The sequence below is a fragment of the Staurois parvus genome, unplaced genomic scaffold, assembly GCF_062004578.1.
Source record: "Staurois parvus isolate SC_StPar_1 unplaced genomic scaffold, SC_StPar_1.0 ptg001066l, whole genome shotgun sequence".
Lineage (NCBI taxonomy): Eukaryota > Metazoa > Chordata > Amphibia > Anura > Ranidae > Staurois > Staurois parvus.
The window spans coordinates 3,775,898-3,782,504 of NW_028318862.1; positions in this window are offsets into that span (position 1 = coordinate 3,775,898).

Genomic DNA, 6,607 nt, shown 5'->3' on the forward strand with positions numbered 1-6,607 from the left:
CATTCCCCTCCCCCCTAAAGCATGCGCACATCACCCCCATACTCATAAAACCCTCCCTGGACCCCACCGACCTGAACAACCTTAGACCCATCTCCCTGCTGCCATTTACATCCAAGATCCTTGAGCGCTTAGTCTACAATCGCCTAAACTCCCACCTCACTGACAACAACCTCCTCGATCCACTACAGTCTGGCTTCTGTCCCCTACACTCCACCGAAACCACCCTACTCAAAATCACTAACGACCTGCTAACCGCCAAAGCTAATGGCCACTACTCAGTCCTCCTGCTCCTCAACCTTTCCGCGGCCTTCGACACAGTTGACCACCCCCTCCTCCTTAATAAACTACACTCACTTGGCATCAGAGACTCTGCTCTCTCCTGGCTCTCCTCCTATCTATCCCAACGCTCCTTCAGCATTACCTATAACGCTACTACCTCCCCCTCTCTTCCCCTTTCTGTTGAGGTCCCCCAAGGCTCTGTCCCCGGGCCCCTTCTCTTCTCCATCTACACCTCCTCCCTCGGCAAACTGATACACTCCCACTGCTTCAACTATCACCTCTATGCCGATGACACGCAAATTTACCTCTCCACCCCTCACCTCACCCCTTCAGTCTCTGCCCGTATCACCCACCTACTGAACCTACTTATCAGATTGGATGTCACTCCATTTCCCCAAAAAGAACCTTTCCAAAACCGAGCTTCTAATTTTCCCCCCTGCCCGTGCCCCCCCCCCATCCTCTCCATCACGACCAACAACGCCACCATCAGTCCTACCCCACAAGCCAAAGTCCTAGGTGTCACTCTAGACTCAAACCTGTCCTTCCAACTCCATGTCCAATCGTTGGCAAACTCATGTAGGCTCCACCTCCGCAACATCTCCAAAATACGTTTGTTCCTAACCCCAGACACTACTAAACAACTCGTTCACTCCCTTATTATCTCACGTCTGGACTACTGCAACTCCCTTCTCGCTGGCCTATCCCAACACAGGCTATCCCCGCTTCAGTCTATCCTGAACTCAGCGGCCAGACTCATCCTCTTTACCAACCGCTCCTTTTCTGCCACCCTGTCATTCCCTCCACTGGCTCCCGATTGCCCAACACATTAAATTCAAACTACTAACACAGACATACAAAGCCCCAAACTACCTCACCGACCTGATACCCAAATACCACCCAACCCGTAATCTTCGCTCTTCAGTAGACCTCCTACTTTCTAGCTCCCTGGTCTCCACCTCCCACGCCTGACTGCAGGACTTCTCCAGGACTTCCCCCATCCTCTGGAACTCACTACCCCAATCCATCAGACTGTCACCTACCCTCCTCACCTTTAGGCGCACCCTGAAAACCCATCTCTTCAGGGAAGCCTACCCCGCCCTCACCTAACAGCCGATCTCCTCCACTCCTCCTACCACTCCATCCCCCACAGCCACTTCCTCCTGTACCACTATCCCCTCCCTCCTAGATTGTAAGCTCCAAGGAGCAGGGCCCTCGAACCCCTCGTGTATTGTTTTGTTACTGTATTGTCTCATGTACTGTCCCCCACTATATTGTACAGAGCTGAGCAAGCCTTTTGGAGCTATATAAATACTGTATTATAATAATAATAATTAGCACCTACAAGTACAATGCGATGGCTGCCAGTTATACATTCTGATACAAAAAAATTAAACATTTTCTAAACATAAGTAGGGAAACTGCACCAGCTAGTGGACAAGGCTCAGAATTGCATGACAAAAAAAAATGTGTTGGTCTGGTTCAAAAGTAGTGCAATTTCAGGTGCAATTCTGCAGTGCAAGTGCTTTCCGCTGTGGATGTGAGTTAAGTGCGCTTTTGATGGGATTTTGTAGCATTGTGCTTTTTTTTTATGTAATTTTATACTTTCTATTTCTACTATTCTAGGAGGAGATTCCAGGAGACAGGCAGTTACTCTAGCAGAGCTGGATAGGGCTGTAGAAGGTCCTTAACCCATCTGCAGGAGCGGTATCTGCTCCTTTGTGCAAGGAGGAACAGGATGAGCCCTGCCAGAGCCCTACAAAGTGACCTCCAGCAGGCCACTGGTGTGAATGTCTCTGACCAAACAATCAGAAACAGACTTCATAAGGGTGGCCTGAGGGCCCGACGTCCTATAGTGGGTCTTGTGCTCACTGCCCGGCACCATAGGGCTCGATTGGCATTTGCCATTGAACACCAGAATTGGCAGGTCCACCACTGGCACCCTGTGCTTTTCACAGATGAGAGCAGGTTCACCCTGAGCACATGTGACAGACATGAAAGGGTCTGGAGAAGACGTGGAGAATGTTATGCTGCCTGTAACATCGTTCAGCATGACCGTTTTGGTGGTGGGTCAGTGATGGACTGGGGAGGCATATCCATGGAGGGACGCACAGACCTCTACAGGCTAGACAATGGCACCCTGACTGCCAATAGGTATCGGGATGAAATCCTTGGACCCATTGTCAGACCCTACGCTGGTCCAGTGGGTCCTGGGTTTCTGCTGGTGCACGACAATGCCCGGTCTCATGTGGCGAGAGTATGTAGGCAATTCCTGGAGGATGAAGGAATTGATACCATTGAATGCTCACCTGACCTAAATCCAATAGAACACCTCTGGGATATCATGTTTTGGTCCATCCGACGTTGCCAGGTTGGTAACCTTAGGCTGTCCAGGAGCTCAGTAATGCCCTGGTCCAATTTGGGAGTAAATACCCCAGGACACCATCCGTTGTCTCATTAGGAGCTTCCCCCGACATTGTCAGGCATTCATACAAGCACGTGGGGGCCATATAAACTACTGAGGACCATTTTGAGTAGCAGCAATGAAATTTCAGCAAAATGGACTCGCCTGCTGCATTATTTTTTCACTTTGATTTTCGAGGTGTCTTTGAATTCAGTCCTCTGTAGGTCGATCATTTTCATTTTCTTACGTACGGCATCCTTATGTTCCTAACACATTACCCCGTCCATATCAGTATAGATATCCAGCAAGAGATTTTTCCCCATTGAGATCTGATGTGTTGTCAAAGTCTTCCTTTAATTTTTTTGAGCAGTGTATATATACACGAATATCATTGTAGCTGCTGTTCTTTGCAAGACATGCACCCTTTGTTTTGTATCGCTCATCCATTTTTGTTTTGATTTTCGTTTTTAATTTGTTCATAAGTAGCAGAAATTAAAGTAGAACTATAGGCAAAACTTTTTTTATTTTGGATAGAGTAAGGGAGAGTCATACCCCTGTCAGTTTATTTTTTGCCATCTGTGTCCCATTGGGGAGATTTCCCTTTACTTTCTGTCCCATAGCCAAAACAAGAAGGGAGAATAAATCCTCACAAATTTGGGGGGATCCCTTGGGGACCCCCAGGTCACCAGAACTAGTGTCACCATTGGAAGATTTCCCCTCTATTACCTTACTGAGGGTAAACCAAAATTTGGGATTTTCGTTTACTTTCACTTTCAGTGATAATGGTAAACATGACAAATAGAGAAGGGGAATCTCTGTAATGGGGGCACAGACAGCAATAAAACCTGACAGGGGTTCTAATCCCTCTGCACTCTATCCAAAACTAAAACCAAAGTTTTGCCTTTAGTTTTAAACAGAAATGCAGTCACAATCGACAATCTTGTACATCGCAATGTTACAGATGGTTTCACCTAGTGCTATACAATAAACTTTGAACCAATCCTGGTGGTTGTACCAGCATGGAAGTTGTCTGACAGCACAGTCCTGTCTGAAACGGAAATCAGTGAAGAGGTAGGAGAGTCAGAAGAGTCAAAGAAGAAAGGGAAGGGGAGGAAGTATGGGAGGTATGGGTATGTGGTATGGAGGGCCATGGGTGGATCAAGTTGGGGTAACAGTCCATAGACCTGCTTTGAAAGTAGTGGTCTATTTATTCATGTATTTTAATACTGCATTGCTTGTGTGAAACTCAAACTCAACCTACGATATGTGACTTAATGAACCTGAACACTAGGGAAGAGTTACAACCTCTGTCTGTCCAATTGTTTTTGAGAATTTCCTTAAAGCAGAGCTCCACCCAAAATGGGAAGTTCCGCTTTAAAGCTCTGTCCCCGCTCCTCCTTAAGGATTGGCACCTTTGGGGAGCCGGGGTGGGGGGTACCCATATTTGACAGGTACCTGCTCCCACTTCTGGTGTGATCACCTAAGGCAATTGTAAGTGGAAGTTGTCCCCCCCCCCCCTCCATCCCTGTAGTCCTTTTGGACATGTGACAGGTCCCAGAAGACAAAGGGGCCATTTACTAAGCGCAGCGCTTCTCGCACATGTGCAGTGGGCATTAGGATGTGAAACCTCAAGCTGTCATAGCTGGGTGCCCTCTCTGAAGATGCCGGCTCTGGGGAGAGAAGACAGCTGGTGAAACCAGCGGTGGTGAGGACACCGCTGGACCGAGGGACAGGTAAGTGGCTGTATTTTAAAAGTCAGCAGCTGCAGTTTTGTAGCTGCTGACTTTTTATTTTTTTCAACTGGAACTCCGCTTTAACTTTTTGTCTTGTAATCACAGCAGGGGGTGAGAAGAAATCTCTGTAAAATCCTATCGAATTGTCCTGAACAAGTAGTAGATTCCCCTTTATTTGTTTTCCAATAATACTCAGATTTTTCCCTTGCTTCCAATCCTTGAGTCAGTAGTCACCAAGGCAAACAGGGAGGCCAATCCCTTTAACAAGGACACAGATGGAAAAAAACTGACAGTTTTAATCCTTCCCTATTCAGTCCAAAAATCTTTTGGCAGACCATTGCATATTTACTTTCACAATCAATCATTTTCATATCTTCCTGCAGAAATTTCAATTAGATGCTAATAGGTTGCTTTGGGCTACAGAAAATACAGTATTTCTTCTAGCACACATTTGTCATAAATTATACATTTTATACATGCAGCGAATATATATATATATATATATATATATATGTATATATATATAATGATAAAAGTATTTACCAAGTTAACTGCAGACCTGTTAATTTAACTTCTATAGTCGGGAAGATAAATTGGAATTTGACGGACCACATAGATGAGTTCTTGCTAGAAAAAAAAATATTATAATCTACAGACAGCATGGATTCATGAAAGACAGAAGTTGCCAAACAAATTTGATTTCTTTTTATGTGGAGGTGACTAAAACCTTGGACAAAGGCAAAGGTATGGCTGTGGACATAGTATACTTGGATTTGCACAGTCAGGTTTATTTACTAAAGCTGGTTCACTTAGAATCTTGTGTACTTCTACATAGAAATCAGTTTACAGGTTTTATTGCCAAAGCTTAAAGTGTTCCTAAACCCTGGACCCTGTATTCACTATATCTGGTTTCCCCGGACCCTGTATTCACTATATCTGCTCTCCCCGGACCCTGCATACTTTATATTCGCTCTCCCCGGACCCTGCATTCACTATATCTGGTCCCCCCGGACCCTGCATTCACTATATCCGGTCTCCCCGCACCCTGCATTCACTATATCTGGTCTCCCCGGACCCTGCATTCACTATATCTGGTCCCCCCGGACCCTGCATTCACTATATCCGGTCTCCCCGCACCCTGCATTCACTATATCTGGTCTCCCCAGACCCTGCATTCACTATATATGGTCTCCCTGGACCCTGCATTCACTATATCCGCTCTCCCCGGACCCTGCATTCACTATATCTGGTCTCCCTGGACCCTGCATTCACTATATCTGGTCTCCCAGGACTCTGCATTCACTATATCTGGTCTCCCCAGACCCTGCATTCACTATATCTGATCTCCCCGGACCCTGCATTCACTATATCTAGTCTCCCCCGACCCTGTATCCACTCTATCCGCTCTCCCCGGACCCTGCATTCACTATATCCGGTCTCCCTGGACCCTGCATTCACTATATCTGGTCTCCCTTGACGCCGCATTCACTATATCTGGTCTCCCCGGACCCTGCATTCACTATATCTGGTCTCCCTTGATGCCGCATTCACTTTATCTGGCCTTCCCGGACCATGCATTCACTATATCTGGTCTCCATTGACCCTGCATTCACTATATCCGGTCTCCCCGGACCCTGCATTCACTATATATGGTCTCCCTGGACCCCCCATTCACTATATCTGGTCTCCCCGGACCCAGCATTCACTATATCCGGTCTCCCCAGACCCTGAATTCACTATATCTGATCTCCCCGGACCCTGCATTCACTATATCTGGTCTCCCTTGACACCGCATTCACTATATCTGGTCTCCCCGGACCCTGCATTCACTATATCTGGTCTCCATTGACCCTGCATTCACTATATCCGGTCTCCCCGGACCCTGCATTCACTATATCTGGTCACCCTGGACCCCGCATTTACTATATCTGGTCTCCCCGGACCCTGCATTCACTATATCTGCTCTCCCCGGACCCTGCACTCACTATATCTGGTCTCCCCGGACCCTGCATTCACTATATCTGGTCTCCCCGGACCCTGCATTTACTATATCTGCTCTCCCCGGACCCTGCATTCAGTATATCTGGTCTCCCCGGACCCTGCATTCACTATATCTGGTCTCCCCGGACCCCGCATTCACTATATCCGGCGCTCCCTCAAAAAGCATCCGCTTTACCTGTTATCCTTGAATCTT